The sequence below is a fragment of the Pyrgilauda ruficollis genome, unplaced genomic scaffold (genome assembly GCF_017590135.1).
Source record: "Pyrgilauda ruficollis isolate IOZ18807 unplaced genomic scaffold, ASM1759013v1 scaffold24, whole genome shotgun sequence".
In the NCBI taxonomy this organism is placed as follows: domain Eukaryota; kingdom Metazoa; phylum Chordata; class Aves; order Passeriformes; family Passeridae; genus Pyrgilauda; species Pyrgilauda ruficollis.
Window position 1 is genome coordinate 1912140 of NW_024523648.1, and position 17602 is coordinate 1929741.

The 17602-nt window shown below is 42.8% G+C and overlaps 1 protein-coding gene across 2 annotated transcripts in view; it reads left to right on the plus strand.

Moving 5' to 3' along the window:
* The first annotated feature begins 597 nt into the window (after positions 1-597).
* Positions 598-17602, plus strand: part of PKIB (cAMP-dependent protein kinase inhibitor beta) — a 50915-nt gene continuing 33910 nt past the window's right edge. The window contains exon 1 of one of the 2 annotated variants that reach the window (XM_041469940.1): positions 598-682. The gene's annotated coding sequence lies outside the window, so the exon portion shown is untranslated. Of the gene's footprint in view, positions 683-1001; positions 1134-17602 lie in introns of those variants that run through there. The other variant, XM_041469941.1, reaches the window with a different exon arrangement.

Below are 17602 nucleotides of genomic sequence, written 5' to 3' on the forward strand. Positions count from 1 at the left end.
ATAAATGGAAAGTTTCTGAGTATAAATGGAAAATCTCTGTGCAGATTCCCTTTTCATTTGGCTCTGACTGGATATAGGGAAACAGCTGGATGAAGTCTCATATGTATATGTATATAGATAGATAGATTGTAGTGTGATTTTTAAAACTGTTTAAAGTGATTTCAAAACAGTCTCAGACAGATTTTGGTACAATTAAAAAAAATTAAAAAACAACCAACAAATCTATGTTATGCTCAAAATATCTAGATCTTTTAAAAAGCCAGTTTGGTATAATGTGGTAGAATATGCCTGAAGACGTTAATTTTGTGTTTCCACTGAACACAGTCTTAAGACAGAGAACTTGCAGCACTCTTCACAGGGCACCATTTTAAGTGGAAAACGGCAAAGACTCCGGGCCAAGGCTGGATTTTTCCAAACTCCTGCATGAAGGCATGTCCCAGAGGCCAGCAGCCTTGACAGAGGCGTGCAGCTGCACCACGGCCTCTCCCTGTGCGACGTAACAAGGCTCGGAGCCAAAAAGGGTCACACATGGCTACATCCAGGTGCCAGCTTTTTGTCACACGCTCGCTGCTTGCGTCGGGCAGGAGTGGGAGGATGTCCTGTGTCATTTTGCTGGTGCAGTTTGAGGGACTGCAGCCAAAAAGAGAGGAAAGAAAAGGGAGTAAAGTCAGCAAAGCTTCAGGTAAGAGCTCTTTCCCCCATTGTTTTTAGAGCACCGGGACCTGTTTCTTCCCCCCACATCAGTTTGCAGCGGGACAGCTCTGTGCGCTGTGAGGGCCGGCGGGGACAGGGACCCTCGGCAGGTGCGTCCCTCCGCGCTGGCTGCCGGGATGGGTGTCCCAGCCCGGTCCCCTCTCCCGGCGGCAGCGGCAGCCCGAGCCAGCCGGCGCTCGGTGTTGTGGGGAATGGTGCCCCACGCCGGCCACCTCCAGGCCCGGCAGCCCGGGGTGCCCCCCCGCGCTGCTCCCGCCGGGACGGGCTGCGGGGACGGGCGCGCCGGGGGGGCGGGCACGGCATCCCGCCGCCTCCCGGCGCGGCACCCCGGCACCACATCCCGCGGCATCCCGCCGCCCCCGGGCACGGCCGCGGCTCCCGGCGCAGCGCGATCCGAGGGCAGGGACCTGCGGCGCCGGGTGAGGGCGGCGGCGGCGGCGGGGGAAGCCGGGGCCGGGTTGGGGGCGAGAGGCTCTGGCGGGGTCCCGCTCCGGCCGGGCCGCGGCTGCCGGGGCTGGATCGGCCGCTCGGGCCGGTTGCCGGCCGGGAACATCCCGCAGGAGCGGTGGGGTCGCGGGAGGGGCCGCCCGCCCTGCGCCCGCCAACCGGAGCGTTCCCGGCGACGCGGAGTGCCCAGGTACCCTGCCGGCCCTGGGCAGCCCTTCGGGCATCGAAGGGAACGGGGAGAAGTTTGGAGCGGAGGGCGGGCGAGGAGCGGTGAAGGTGCTGGGGAGGGTGGTCCTGCGGACGTGATGTCCCGTGGCCGAGCATCGTGTCCCAGGCGTTCTTCGGGATAGGTCACGGGTGATCTGCCTGTGCCTCCCTGCCCTGGCTGCTCCCGGACTGACCGGGTTTAATGTTTCTTAGCGCCAGGTATTATTAAGCTTTCGGGGAAGCCGCTAATCGGTGTCATACATAGGCTGCCTCTCATCAGCAGGGAAGGAAACTGAAATGACTTTTTCTCCGGCAGAAAAGCAATCAGAAGTGCGCCAGGTGCGATTTTTAAGCACATCTCCTTCCTGAATTTTTTTTAAAATGTCAGATTAGTCAGTGGTGACAACACGAAGGCTAGAGAATAATTTACTGATTAGGTATATTAGAACACGTATTTGAAATATAACCCTTGCGCATGAAGTCCATCATTTAAGTTGCACGGACATGATAATGAACAACTAACATGCAGTTTGTGGATGCAGAATATATTCCTAGAAGACCAGTTAAAATACATCACTGACTTTCAGCTTTCTGTGTTTGCAAGGAATGTCCTTGTATTTGGATCACATGCAAGACAGGAATTTTTTTTATTCCTTCTGATTGCCACAGAATGTTTGCCATAAGAGAATTGTTTCTTAATCCAGTTATAAATGATGCTTCTTAGCAGTTGTTGAAGCCATTTGTGGACTCTGCAGAGCAGGCAAGTGTTTTTAGCAAAGAGAGAAGTGAAAGAGTATTAAAAATTCCTGAAGCAATGGATGAAATTACTGTGTACCTTTGGGAGCATTGTGGTTAGGATTGGTTAATGTGGAAATACGTAGGGCATATTGACTTACACAGTATAACTTCATCACCTTCTGTATCTAGGGAAAAAAAACCCATTTCTTGATGAAAAATTTGATCAAAACAGAGACCTTAAAAACAGCTGAAGGAAAGACAATGACACTTTGTTTACCTTTTCTAACTGAAGAAGTCATGGGGATGAGAATGGTCTGACTTATTGAGTTTTTTTGTTTCAACTTATAATACTCTTTTTGAAGTTTTGAACTTGAATGTGCATGCCATGATGATTTTGAAATATTACATTGTGGTTGATAGCAAATACTTACAAATTTAAGTAAGATAATTTGAACCTTAACTATAAATACTCACATAACTTCTAAAAGCACACGATTTAGTGTACTGTTAGAGGGAAGGTTTAGTTCTGTACCTTGGTTTTGTAATACATCCTGTTGGAACAGAAACCAGTCTCTTTTTTTCTTTTTTTCTTTTTCTGTTTTTTTAGTTAGATGTGTCATGTCAGTTACAAATTAAGGCAAAACAGCATAACACATCAGTATGCTAGAAAAATATGCAGAAACTTGAAATTCACAACAAACTTTAAAAATATTGATGCAAATCATGAAATGCAGAGAAACTCAGTCAGGTCATAATGTTAATCTGTCTGAAAGCGCAAAACTCCCTTGTGTCCATTCACTGACTATCCTGTTAACAAATAATATTTTCTGTTAGTATACTGATGAAGGTGTTAGTATACTGATGAAGGTTTTTAATGAGCCTGTCAGAATGTAGCTGTTTCCTTCAGTTTCTAAAACGTGGGGTGGAAAATCTGTGAGGAATCATTTGTATAGTTATCTCCACCAGCTAAAGATCATATGTTCCCTGAACTCCTGCTGGCCTTTTTGCTGTACTTTGTTGATTTGTCCTCCTGATGAAGATGCCTCAGGACCACACTCAGTTCTCTGGGTGTAGCTTCCTCTTGACTGGCTTTGGGGGGAAAGTGAGGGACATTGGTGTGTTCTCTCCACTTCTTGATGTCCAAAGAGCCTCTGTGCTTTGCAGTTTCTCCCTAGGGTGCACCTCATTCTCTCAAGTAGTTTTGTGAGCAGTGGAACAGTTCAGGATTTTTGATTCATTTTTTGCATTCTGTGCATCCAGACTGGCCACTCAGACCTGTGGGATCACCCCCACTGCTGAAAAGAGAGAATTACAAAAATCCAAGTGATCTTGTCTGGTAGAAGTATTTAGACAGTCAAACATCTGTGTTAGAATGGATTAAGATTCTGGCATTTGCGTTTTTACAAGGGGATCATCCAGATTTTCATTGCAGCCTAAGAGTGTGGCTTAGCAGGAATCCTAGAAAGTCAGAAATGGTGATCTGTTTGTGAAAAGCTCCCAAATCTGGCTTTCCTCGCATGAAATAATGTCTTCTGTACTTGACTTTAAAATTCTAGTTTTAGAAGTTTTTCCCATTTTAGATTTATGTTTGTTATTTCTTCCCATCTGCCCTGACTATATTAATTTCAGCCTGGTTTCCTAAGGAGATGAAGCTGAAACAATAATAATGCTGTCTGACTGATAGCTCCCCTCACTGCCTTGGTGTATTTTGTTTACCCTGGGGGATTAATTTCTGCCAATATAAGCAGAAGAGCAGAGATTTCAAAGTGATTTTACAAACCTCAAGGCTTCTGGTGGCCAGGGAGATGAGGGAGATGTGGTTGATGCCCCCACTGAAAGAAGCACTGTAGCAAGAATGCAACTTAATAGACATCAGAAAATTTGTGCGGGTGCTCCATAGGATGCTGAGCTTTATAACTTCTGCTGCTCAAGGCTTGGTGATTATATCTTTCAATTTCTTTGCTCCATGGGAGTATACAGTTGTGGAAGTTTTGATCCTGCCTTTTTTTCTCTATAGTCCTCTCAAAGTAAGCTCAATAGGTCTGAGATGTTTCTGATAATGAGCTGTGAATACAAACCCTGTCGTTCCTCATCTTCATAAGCAGCTGTGTTGCTTTCCTTGTCCATAATTTATTACTTCTTGATACAGGGTTGATAGCCAGTGGTGCAATAATTTTCTTTGTTTTCTTGACTCAGTGCAAACACTCGATTACTGTGGTCACAATAAAACCCAGCTTCTTCCACAATCAGTTTCTCTCAGTTGCTTACAAGTTTTTGATTAGTCTTTAATTTGCTTCCTACTGCCACTGCTGTTTCTTCTGGTTAAGGCTACATCTGAACGTCCTCTTCTGCTTTTTTTCTGCACAGCGGGATGGTATAGCACTCTCCCTGTGTCATGAGAATGGAGGAGAAATATGAAAAGGTGTTGTGAGCTTATCTAGCAAGACCTTTATGAATACATGTGCTTTTATTGACTTTTAAGTGGTGGTTTTTGTTCTGATTATTTGTTTTGTTACACAACTGAGGAACTGTGTTTATGGGTAATTGCCCATTTTCTCCTTTCTTGTCTTGCCAACATTAATAGCATCACAATACTTGTGTGTCTTTTCTCTTTCATTATCTCCCTATAAAATTGCTGTGGGTAGGTTTTTTTGAGGTGGTTTGGTTTGGTTGATTTTTTTTTTAATTTTAATTTTTTTTTTCTTTAGAAAGATTTAATAGTGTATTAAGTTGATTTGCTAGCTTTTTTCCTGTTGTAGAAATTGTATCAAATGGTCTTGCTCTCTGGGCATGAATGTACATATATAAATGAAATTAATTTAATAAAGTGCTCACTGGATAATGTTGATTTCTTTGAAAATATTTTTTCTGCATTTACATTGCACAAAGCTCTCCTCTACATCTTTTACAATCATTTATATATATTAAAGCCTTCATTCCCCACTAAAGACAGGGCACCACTGTGCTTCTAAAGCAATGCCATTTGACTTTATTCTCTTGTTTGATATTAGCAAGAGGAAGGACAAGGTGCACAGTTCTGGGAACAAGCACAAACCTTTATGTGGGTTCTTGCCCCGCCTCATCCTCTTGCACTTGGCTGGAGCCAAACATCCTTCCCTGCTGCAAGGACCTGGCCTCCTGGCAGCACCACACGGCTCTCCCTATGCTCCAGGTAGCTGTCACCCCGCAGCCTGGGCTGGGTGCCTTCCAGCTGGTGCCAGAGACAGCTCCCACAGCAGTTTCTCACCAGTGGTTGCATCACTCCCAGAAACGTGGGATGTAGCATCGTACGTAGGTGCTACCCAGTCTGCTTCACTTCAAATGCATCCAAGGGATGGATCTAAAAACCATGCCAGTGGAAGTGTTTAACTTGTGCTGTGGTGAAAGATTGGGTAGGACGTGCAAACTTGTGCCCTTACCTTGGCAGGGCAGAGAAGGGCAGTGACATCCTGTAGAGAGGGAGTGTGGCCTCTGCCCAGAGACCAGGGGCAGGGCTGGGGTGGGCTGGCAGCAGGAGTCCTTCACATGGTTTAGCTGTGGCTGAGGCAGCGCATCTGACTGCAGCCAAAAAAAACAGTCAGCAAAGGGAGGTGATGATTTTACCAGGGTCAGGTTTGCACTGTATGTGGAGAGACAGACCTTGAGCAGCCTTGGGATGTGGAGCTCTGGCCAGGTGCACCCAGGCTGAAGCACTTTGACAGGAGGATTTCAGCTGGCTTCTCAGCATTGAATATATGCAGCAGAGGTTTTCTGCATGTTTTTGCTTTGGTATGTGACATCTTTCCATGCTGAACCCTGAGGCAGAGGCAGTTTCTGTGCTGGGTTGTACTGCAAAGATGCAGCTCTGAATGAAAAATATTCCATTTTCTGCATCCTTAGAAAGATCCCAGAAAAGTAATTGTAGATCGGGGATCACTTGCTTTTTTCTTTTTGCTGCTTCTTCTTTTAATCTACAGATTAAGCAGTATTTACTACATATATAATTCTAGCAAAGCTATCTCTGTTGTTTTTCCTCATCCTGTCCACATATTCCATCCAACAGAGGAAGGTGAAGTGGGTTTACAGTACACAGTGATGTTTACGCTTGCAGTTCTGAATACGTGCTGAGGCAGAACAGAGGGAATAATTTATACTGCTTTCCAGCCCACATGGACAAACAGGTAGCCTTTTATTTTACTCTTTTTCAATTACCTTTGCAACCAATTCACAACATTCTGTTGGAAACCCAGAAGTTTGTCCATAGGCTCCTGAGCAACCTGGAACTGTGATTAGTAATGCAGCTTTGGAGTTATTGAAATGCCCTTGGAAGATGTGCAGCATTCAACACCACACAACTTGGTGTTCTGTCTGTATAAAGTTCTGCCCTTTTCTCAGGCTCAATGTCCCTTTTAAGTTTTGTTTTGCCTACTTTGAAGTCTTGTGTCATTTGTATCCTTTAGCTGAGCACCTGACCCATCGATATTTTATGTCTTCCTCATTACAAGGTACCTTGGTCTTGCTCAGACAAATGCAGAAGCATTGGCAGCTCTTAAATATTTCATACTAACTGATGAAAGTGCTCTGTGGTATTTCACTGAGTGATGACAAAGAGATTGTCATTGAGATGATTCTTTACCCTTCTTTACCTTCCTCTGCCTCATCAAAAATAGCTTTAGTCCCTGGGCAATACATGGTATGCTTTGTTCATAAGCAGTTTCTATCTACAAAGGTGGATTTTATAGTCCTTAATTAAGGGAGTTTCCATTAAATAGTGTTGGTAAGTATGCCTTGTTATGTCTCTTCCATCTCTTGTGGATGAGGTTTGGTTGGGTAAGAGGACTAAAGGAAGCAGAAGATGGGAAGACGATGCCTAGAAATTCTGTCTCTGAAAATAGTGCTTGAATTACAATTTCCCCCATAGTAGAAGGATATGGTTTGCATGAAGTATACATACTTCTCAGGGCTTAGCCAGTTGTGAATAGCATTGTTTGCTTTGGCAGATGACACAAAAAGTGTTAAGCGATCGTATGGCACTTCATCTTGATTTAAGTCCACAATACAGTGGGAGTGCTGAAGTTTTTCTGCTGTTTGTATGAATAGAAACTTTGAGGACTGGCTTTATAAACTGCTCTAAAAAAAAAAAAAAAAATGGAAAGCCACCCTGGAGCTGAGGAGCAGGGCAGAGGTCTGCAATTGTTGCCATTTATTCCAGAGGATGGATGGGATGCTGCCACAGAGACAACTTTTGATGGGAAGACTGATTTAGCTGTAGCAGAGCCAGGCTTGGACACAGGACTGTGGTTCCCGGGACACAGAGAGTCAGACGATATTGTGGAGTGTGTCAGTGTAGTTCACCTTTCCCGTTTCCTTGCAAAACAGGATGCAGTCTTCTCCAGGGAAGAAGCCATTTTCTAGAGTATCAAAAGCATGATGGTCATGGCTGGAGCAGTGAGGAAGGGCTGAAGGACGGGCTGGCTCAGTCTGGAAGATGATGGCTCTGGAGGTGCTGGCAGCAGCCGCTGGTACCACAGGGAGGGAGGTGGTCAAAAAGAGAGAGCCAAAGACACAGGAGGCATCAGCTGTACCAGTCCAGAGAGGTTCAGACGGTGCACAAGGAAAAGACTCTGAGGAGGCGGTGCCAGATCTGCTCTGGGGCATTCCAGCCCCCAGGGAGCACAGCCATGATCAGCCTCATCTGACCTTGGTGCTAGACCAGGAATCCTGAGCCCTGTCCAGAGTTGTCCCATGACCCTGTCATTCCAAGCTCAAAGCCGAGCATAGATGCTAGCAACAGCATAGTGGTTTGCAGTCCCTGCCTTAAAATATCTTGCTAATACAGTCTGCCTTAGATATGGTTAAATTCAGTGTTGTAAAACAATTTCTAAGTGTACGACGTATGATCTATTTCAGACTTCAAATCTAATTAAGTCTGCTGCAGCCTTTGTTCACTTAGGAAAATCTTTCTCCAAAGAACAATACAGTATAATAAAAATGCAGGGACTTCTGTAAACATGTTTTGCTAAAGCTTTAATGTGATAGTTATGTTCTGTGTTCAAAAATGAAACACTGAGCCTACTGCTTTCTTGGAAGCAGGCATCATGTGCAATCATGTGACTTTAAAAGAAAGGTCCCTACGTGGGGATGGGGTTGTCTAATGTGTCTCACTTGTTTTTCTTCCTGGAAAGGTCAGGTGTTAGAAATTCTGTTGTTACCACCCTTCTGATATTTTCTCTAAATTTCTTCTCAGAAGAGCTAGCTTGCAGTGAAACTTCTCGGTAACAAAGGCTCCAGAGAAGACAGCCACTGACTAATCTATTATTAAGACTGTGAGTTGCTTCTGTTTAACAAAAAAATACTAAAGAACCATGCCAAAAAGTAAACTATAAGCAATTGCTTCTACAATAAATGGAGTTTCATTTAAGCAAACATCAAGCAAAAAGCTCCTGTATATGTTGTCAAAGCTGTTTCATAAGCAGTGATTGAACATGTGTTCCCTGAGTAACATAAAAGAGTTGGCATTAAGAAGCCAGTGGTGCTTTCAACCACTTCCCCTCTCTTCCCCATCATTACTCAGAAACTGTCACTAAAAGTGCTTGCTGTTTACCTCAGAGAGCTTAAAAAAGCTTAAAAAGATGAGTATGTGAGGGTTGGAGGAATATTTGTTTTCTTTCCCCTTGAACTTGCATTTGTTTGCTGGAACAGCTAGAATTGTGGAAGGAATTAAATTGAATAAAAATAATTCTCAGCCAATTCCTAATGGAAACAACCTATCATTGATGTGATTGGAAGGTCTCCACTTGAACATAGAAGGTATTTATCATAAGACATGATGCTTTTAGGAGAAAGCATCACTGAAAAGGCAGTGCTTGCTTTTTCTTCTCTGAATTGGTAGCTTTATTATTTTCAGTTTGAAGAGAGAGTACATGCTGTCCAAGCAGTTCCATTTATTAATGAGCAACTTACTTTTATGTTTCTTCTCTCCTTCTGAATTCTCATTAGTTACAGGTAGCTGTAAGTAACACTCCAAAGTAAAACAGAATAAATCGGATGGTGTGTTTCTCGAACAGATTTCCCAAGAGACTTGGTGTGTTCTATTCTAGCAAGTTTTTAAGCTAAAAAAAAAAAAATTAAGATTATTATGATACTAATATTATTATACTGATTGATTTTGCTTTACTGAGTATTAAAATAACTCCAAATGGAAACCTACTTGCTGTAATCCCATTTAAGGAGATGCAATTTCTTGGGTTGAGTTGACTATAATAATTCACACATCCTAGCATGGAAATTGAATGTTGTTACAGAAACTTAGCTATCTTGAAGGGATGTAATGAGACATTCAGCTATATATTCATTGTGTTAATTAAGTGACTGGTTAACAATCCAGCCATTGTAGAGAGGTAAATTTTGTCATATAAAGGGAGAACGAAGAAAGCTGGAGGCCTCTTTAGTAGCAGTTGGTGGTCTACAGAACATAGAAGAAAGATGAACAAATTTATCCAGCTGATCAATTTTGCACATCCATGTGAAGTGATATCCGCCTCATGATTCTGACAACCAAAAAAGTCAATTAAAACTTCACACCTTAATGATTTTAAAAGTTGCTTGTTCTTTAAATTTTTGTAAAACTTAGAACCTGGAGTTCTACTGCTTAAAATTAAATAAATGCTCTGGAAGAACTGAAAGATGAGATTTAGAGATGGTTCTTTTTTTTTTTTTTAAATAAAGCTTTTTATGGCTTAATGGCTTGATTAATCTTTATTGTAAATATTAACTGTGCATTTTTCTAAGCATATATTGTGAGAGGTAATGGTTAATTTTTTTTTATCTGTATCTTGGCCTCATTTCTGTACCTTTTCATAATTAGGAAAAAGCATGTAAGATTAGAGGTGAATCAAAGCAAATTTTAAAAATGTCAATTTTAATTTGAATGGCTCACTGCATCCCCACCCCACCTCTCACCTCTCCTCCCAGTGCTGTTGCATTTGCTTAAAGCCATGAAAAAGCTGGGATTTCCAGCCCAGGCTGCCTTTCAGTGCAGGATTGAGTACATTTGTTACTGCTCTATTCCTGGTTGAGAACTGGAGAGCAGAAATAACAGCCGGCAGTGCCATCTCCATCTCCGGGGCAAAGGATGTCTCCCATAATCCCAGCTTCCTTGTTCAGCCTTCCCAGTGCCAGTGTTTCATGGGGGAAGAGCAGCGAGGCTGACAGCCTGAGCTGCCATCTGACAGGAGTGACATTGGATGTACGGATGGCAGCGGATCCCTTGGCTGGGGCTGTGGCAGGGGAGGCAGTCCAGCCTTCAGGCTTAGAAAAGCAGGAGCCCCTCAAAGATGGAACGTAATTACCATCTGAAAGTTAAGCTGTTCCCAAAATGGGGATATTTTTTCAGATGTCTTACCAGGAGCTGGCAGGGGGATCCGGCTTGACTCCTCCTGTGCCAGTCTGAGCTGCTCCAGCAAGACATCAGGTCCAGTCTACTCATACAACTGAACAAAAGAGGTGCAGGGTGAGACCTCGTTCTGGTTTTGGGGCAAAGGCCTCCGCAGCAGAACACATAGAGACATGCTCTTTGGTTGGAGCATCTCTTTTTAAGGCTCCATCTCCTAAGTGAGAATGTAGCATTCAGAAGCAAGAGGATAGATGGCTCATCACTAAATGGGATGTGATGAGGGGGAAGATGCTCAGCCTCAGGCAGCATGGGAGCTAAAAACAGCTCAGTGGTGTTGCGAGCTGTGTTTGCACAGTGCCAGCACAGCCACTGCTGAACTTGGGAAAGGCTGGAGATGTTCTGGAAATGTTCAGAGGAGCAAAATCCTCAGGGGGTAATAGCCCTGAAACTGAGCAAAGAATATTATGGCTTGTTATTGTCTGGTATCAGTATGGGAGTTTCAAAAATTGTTAAGAAAATATGCATATGGACTGTATAAAAGGCACATAAGCTTATTTTGGGTGAGGAATGTACACAACGCTGTTCTCCTTTTTACATCTCTTCAGAAATTATCTTGGCACGTTTTCTGTAGATTTGTGTTTCTGAGGGGGAGGATGAGGAGGAAGGGAAGCTGAGGTGAGGAGGAAGGGAAGCTGAGAAGAGAGTGCTGCTGGGCTATGACAGAGTTTAGCACCAGTTTGTTTGCAAGTGAAAGATGCAGAGGAGCTGCAGTGATGTGTTATATTGTTAATTATATTTCAATGTAGCTCTGGAGTTGTAGATCCTAGGAGAAATGCCACTCTGAACAAATATGGTGTTGAGAATTTTTTGGTGAACTGAAATTATCTGAAATTATACTTCTCTAGAGAAAAACAGAGCTTAACTGTGCTAAACATTCAACAAACACTTATTGCAACTCCAATTTTAATGTTTAAACTGTGAACAAAATGTCAGGAAACACTCACTAATAATTCTGTGGCATCTGCTTTCTGGAGTAAATTGTGCCCTCATTTTCTAAATTAGAGTAACAAAAATGAGAGTTAATTATTTTTTTTCTCAGGTTATGCTGCACTTGGTTATAAGTCACTGGTGAACAGCTCATGAACTGTCTGTGCTTCTTGAGTGTTGAGTTTACAGGATGTTTACTTGGAAGCAGCCATCAGTGGGAGAGAGGGGCAGAGCTGAGGTGACAGAGCAGCGAGAGCTCAGGGAACAAGCTCTGTGGCACATGCAGAGGGCTTGAGGACCCCCGTCTGTACACTTTGGCAATGGGCATCAATGTTACTGAGCAGAGAGAGGAGTGAGATTAAAGGTCAGAATGGTTTTGTTTTGTAACTAAAATGGGCAGGATGTCTGTTGAGAAGAATGGTGGATGATTAATGAATGTACTTTGGCAATAGCAGTTGCACTCAGGTGTTGTCTCATCTTTTGGGGGCTGTGGCACAGTATTCCAATGCAGGTACTTTTCTTCTTCAAGGTAGAGGACACATTGAATACCATTTTAAATCTTGGGTAGCTCCATCCTCCACTAAAAAATTAATGGATGCTATAAAAATACCAAGGCTAAAATATTTCCTTTGGTCATAAATTTCCCATAGAAAAACTGCTCTGTATTCAACGCTTTAACGCTGGGGTTGGTACTGATGCTTGGGTTTAATAGGATTTATTAAAATATTATCATTGTTTGGAAGAATAAAATTGTCCTGGTGATTTTGCATGATTTTGCACTGCATAAGCAGTAGTGTTGTGTGGTAAAGATTGTCTAATTTTTGTCTCCGCAATTCAGGAAGAGCTGGGATGTTACAGTGTCCTGGTGAAACTGTATATCCAGAAAAGATACTGGTAATCAAACACAAATATCTGTAGGAAAGGTCATCTTAGTTATCAGATGTGTATGCCCTTCTCCCATCTACCAGCTTGCTGTTTTAATGGCTCTGGGGTGGCACAGATTTGTGACTAATCCTTGCTTTGAATCAGCAGTGCCTACTGAGATAATGCAGGAATTGTTCAGTTTTAGAGGGATGGATGGTTCAAAATTAAAAAAGAAAAAAAAAAAACAAAACAAGAAACAAACAAGGCAAACAGATCAAAAGAGCTTTTCTATTACACCACCAAACTGATTACTTCTAATTCAGAAATTCATTTAAGCCATTCTTATTTTTCATAACTTGATCTTGAAAGAAGCATTTTTACCATGTAACCCTGATTTTTTTCTGTGTTGTTTTTGTTCCCCTGGGACTGAGTGGTGAGAGCAGCTATCCAGTTAATACAGAATGAGCTTCAACAAAGCCTAGATGTGTGGGCTCACAGGACTTCCAGGCAGCATAGCAAGTGCCACCTTATCCAAGGATATAAACACCACTGGCTTTGCCCTAACACCTCCACCTCGGCTTGGTGGCTTTGTGGCTATCTGTGGCCACAATTTCTGCTCATCTTCAGCCTTTACTTCAACCCAATGATGAGCCACATCTTGCTGTCAGAGTTGTTTTGTGCCACAGTCTAGGCTGTGGCACCTGAAAGATCCCCTTCACCTTGTGGTTTGGTGACATGGATGGTTGTGGGGCATCCTGCATTGGCAGTGTTCTTCTGTGGCTGCAGGCCATCCTTCCTTTGGGGATCTTTGAGGTATGAGCAGCTTTTCCCATGAATCTCCAGCTTGTCCCTGCTAAAATGGGAAAACATTGCCTTCTAAGTTGTGAGATGAAGCCTTCAAAGCACAGAATAGACAACTGTGTCACCAGGGAGGCTTCTTGAAAGACTGAGCTGTTCGTGTCCTCTAGTGAGGCGAATGAGTGATGTGCCCTGGATTTAGCTGTGCCTACCATGTGATAATAGAAATGCATTGTGAAATGTTTATGATCCCAGAAACACGTACTGACGTGCTGCACAAAGCAAGGGTTCTGACACTGCAAACACTGGGCAATGTTTTTTCACTCAATTTGTTTTTCCCTACAGCCCCTGACTCCAGGTCCATTCAACTATTTCGGGTCACTTTGTAAGCAATCTTCAACCACCCTCTACTAAATACAGCTTTCCTGGATATGTAGGTTCAGCACATTTTCTTCTTCCATGAAATCTCAGAAAGGCTATTAGTAAATCCTGACTTTGATTTTTCTTTTTATAGTCGTTTACAATTTCAGATAAAATTGCCACTTGCACTAGTAAAGGACTTCGTGTGTACCTGCAGCTCACTCTCTTTTGACTAGGTTATTTTGTCTGTGTCAGTTTGCAATATCTGATGCCTGTTTTTTAGCCTTCAGTTCTGTAGCTGAAAGATCAAAATTTCAGGAGAGTAGTTTATTTGTAGAAGTTGCTTCCTTTTTCTTCATGTAGATACAATTTTCATATAAATATTGAGTATTATGACAATCAGCTCCCAGATGTGATCAAAGCACATATCTCTAAAGAGACAAGTATTGTCTCTTTAGAGATATGCCTGCTCATGATACTCAGTGACCATGAAAACTGAGAGGATGCTGTAGGACTGGTTAACTTGATAGATCCTAAGAGCATGTGTTAGGAAGAGGGTTAGGCACAAACCCCTGACTGACAGTATTTGGGGCAGAGTAGCTTTTGTGCTACAAACAGACATGATAGTTCTGCTGAATACTTGGTGTCTCCTCTCCTTGCTGCCCTGAGGATTCTTTGGAGAAGCAAAACATTACTAAGGACAATAGAAAAAAACTCAAAGCACTGTATGATAATTTGGCTGTAGAGCCTGGACATCCTTCAGTGGGACTGGACATGCTTGAATTGTATGCACAAATATTTTTGTGATATTGAATAAAACTCTGAAAGGAACTTGGCTGAATAGAGGGAATCTTAAGGCCCTATGCCTTGCATCGCTTCCTTTCTGTGAGATGTATCCTGCCCTATTTCTATTTCAAGGGGGTTTTATGCATTTGTTTGGAAACAGTGCATCCTTAGAAGAACTGTTTAACAGCTCTTGGAAGAACAGTTTCCTGCCTCGCAGGGTATTTTCAGCCAGCTTAGTCCCACAGCTCATCAAGACCTGAGGAGTGGGCCACCCAGGACTTGAAGGATAGCGTTTTGTGTTGGTACCTCTCTGCCTCATAGAAGTTGAAGGTAAATTAGGGTGAATTTGCCTTCTGATATGTATCAGAGCATCTGTTACAAATCATGCCTGGCTACAGTAGCCTCTCAGAGGGATCTCTGCAGCACAGTGGTACACTGGCCCTGCTTTTTTTTAGATGTCCTGCATACCAAGGGCAAATAAAAAATCTATAGGTCTGCCTGCTTGCCACTGCAAAGCTGCATGGTTAATTGATGTGTGCCTGACCATATGCTTATGTAGAGCATGTGAAGTGTGTTCAGAATAAACATTCATCCTTTTCCTCAGCATTGGTGAAGGGAAGAATTCACTCCTGGAATGAACAGGGGGAATGTTGTTGCTGTGCATACCTGACAGAGATGGACAAGGAAGAATACCTGGTGAATTAATATCAGAATTATGGTCACTCACAGGCTGCTAAAAGCTGCACAGGTAGTCTCCCACCATTTCAGTGGTGCACATACACAGCAGAGAGAAGAGCAAGAGCACTAACACATTGCCTGAGGTTTGCTGTCACTCACCTGAGTCTGCAGGTGACCTTCAATTCTTATCCATGTGATACCCCACGTGCCAAGGCTTTCTTCCATTGTTTTATTTCAGGTTTGATCTCTGTGACACCAGAAGTGGAATATCACATGGTCAGTCACAGCCTGTGAGGTCAAAAGAAGCATTAGCAAATGCAGTTACAGGGCCTGTCTGATGGATACCCTTGTGCTGACAGACACGGGTGTTCTCGTGCAGGACACTGCGTGGGGGCAAGGCAGGAGAAGGTGCTGTGACAATGTGACCTGAAATTAGAGAGGGTAGCGGTGTTTGAAGACACTTCTCTTGAGGCTTTTCATCCAGGCTTCAGGCTAATTGTTCTGCCATTAATACCAGTTATCTGACATTAGCACCTTAGTGTTGTTATTTCCTACATGCAGGTATAAATACCATGTTTTCATTACATGTAAAATTGCATTCCCCTATGATAGCAGCATGGAATCTTGCATGGAGGATTGCAAAGCACTTGTAAAAATCCTGTTTATTGAATGAAGCCATAATTGCCTATGCAGAGGTTTGGGCTGGGGTTTAATGATTCCTGCTTTTCTTCTCTGCTCTCTGCAGAGATGCTGTTGTTCCAGGGAGTGCTAGGGAACCCCTTGGGCTGCAGCTGTGTCTGGCCTGCACAGTGCAAGAATAAAGACTGAAGAAACCCCTTTTCCACTTCTGCTGTCCCTCTGCATTTCTTTAGGGATCAGATATGATTCATTGTCTTCCCTGGGACTGCCTCCCCTCCCCTCGAAATGCCATTCAGCCCTCAGAGAACCCCCATGTGTTGCTTTAGTTAAACATTGCTTTAGTTTGCTTTAGTTAAACATTGTCAAGCGACCACATCCTGCAGCTATCTGTCTAGGGCTCTGTCTGGGCTTCTGACCCCTTTTCCTTCTCGTCATAGGTTTTAAAGAGGGATTTAGTTTTGGAACTGCTGACTTCAGCTCTCACATCTATGCTGATGGCTTTATTAATGGTAGAGGCATCACATAAATTGTCATCTCCTGCTCTTGACTGCCCAATGTCAGAGATGTCTCTGGAGATGTCTCTGTAGACAGGAAAGCAGGTGTTCATTCTTTGGGACATTTGACTTTTAAATTTCCTCATCATCACCTTGCTTTTAAGGGCACTGTTAAAGGGTTTGATTACTTGTGTTGGTGCCCTTTCAGAAGGGCAGCACTGCAGGGCTGCCTCTGCAGCCACCAGCCCAGAGCTGCTGGGTTTACAGGATTATCAGTATGGAAAAAACTATGTATTCTTCATCTCTTTGTGCACTGTAGAACTTTCCATTTTACCATTCAAACAGAGTTTAGCCCAAGTGAAGGGGTAAGACAATTTCAATAGGAAGATAAAATTGATAATCTTAGATTCTTTTCTGATTGAGCTCTTTCAGTCTTTAGAGTGCTTTTTCATTGTCTAATGCTCCTTTGAAGTAAAATTTAAAAAAAACAAAACTATACTGAATGAACAGTTAATAAGATCCTTTCCCATTTTCATCAGAAAGCTGATGGCTTATTAGCACAAAATACCCTTGTAATTTTCCACTTTCAAATTCTGCTTTCTAGCTCTCAAAAATCAGTAGACACAGTAGACTTCTTGCCATAGGAGAGAATAGTCCTTCCTCTCTGCAGGAGATTGTTGTGGGGCTAGTTGGAGGTTATCTCATACACCAGCTCTGGAGGTTGAAATCAAAACTGAAAATATTTTTTGTAGTCTCTTTGTTAGAAACTTGAGTTCTGCCTTGTCACAGAAAGGAATAGGTTTTCTTAAACCACTGTTGAGTAAATGACTTGGACTTCTTTTGGTATGGAAAGGAAGTTTTTCTTTTGCTTAGAACTGACATCATGGGGATTTCTTCTCAAGAGTTTGTTTTTGTTTCTATACTTTTGCTCAGAGCAGGTGGGAATAATTGAGCTGGTTTTTATCAAACGGGTATTTAGTGTGTAGTGTCTTGCTGCTGAGAGAGGTCAAAAATGGAGTTTGTTTTTGTTTCTATACTTTTGTTCAGAGCAGGTGGGAAAGTTGAGCTGGTTTTTATCAAACGGGTATTTAGTGTGTAGTGTCTTGCTGCTGAGAGAGATCAAATATAAGGGAAAACACTATGAACATGTGAAGGTGCTTTCTGCTGTATGGTCTCTGTGCTCGGCAGCTCATGGGTTACTTGAGTAAGACATAATATTTTTCTGTTTAATAGCTTTTGATAGATTTTCCTTCCTTCAGGTTTTTTATCACCTCCTCAACATTATCGATTACCTCCTGAGCCTCCCACTCAGCTCTTTAGATTGAATGCAGTTTTCATATCCAGGGTAGATTTGCCACAGACATCCAGAAACTGCTCCCTGAAGCCACCTTCCTGACATCAAGCAGGTTCTGTCTTGGAAACTATTGATATTTGTTGCCTCTTAATTCTGTGAATATTTGAAATACTAAGATTATGTGTAACAGAAAGCAAACCATAAATCTGTGGAGGTGTGTGA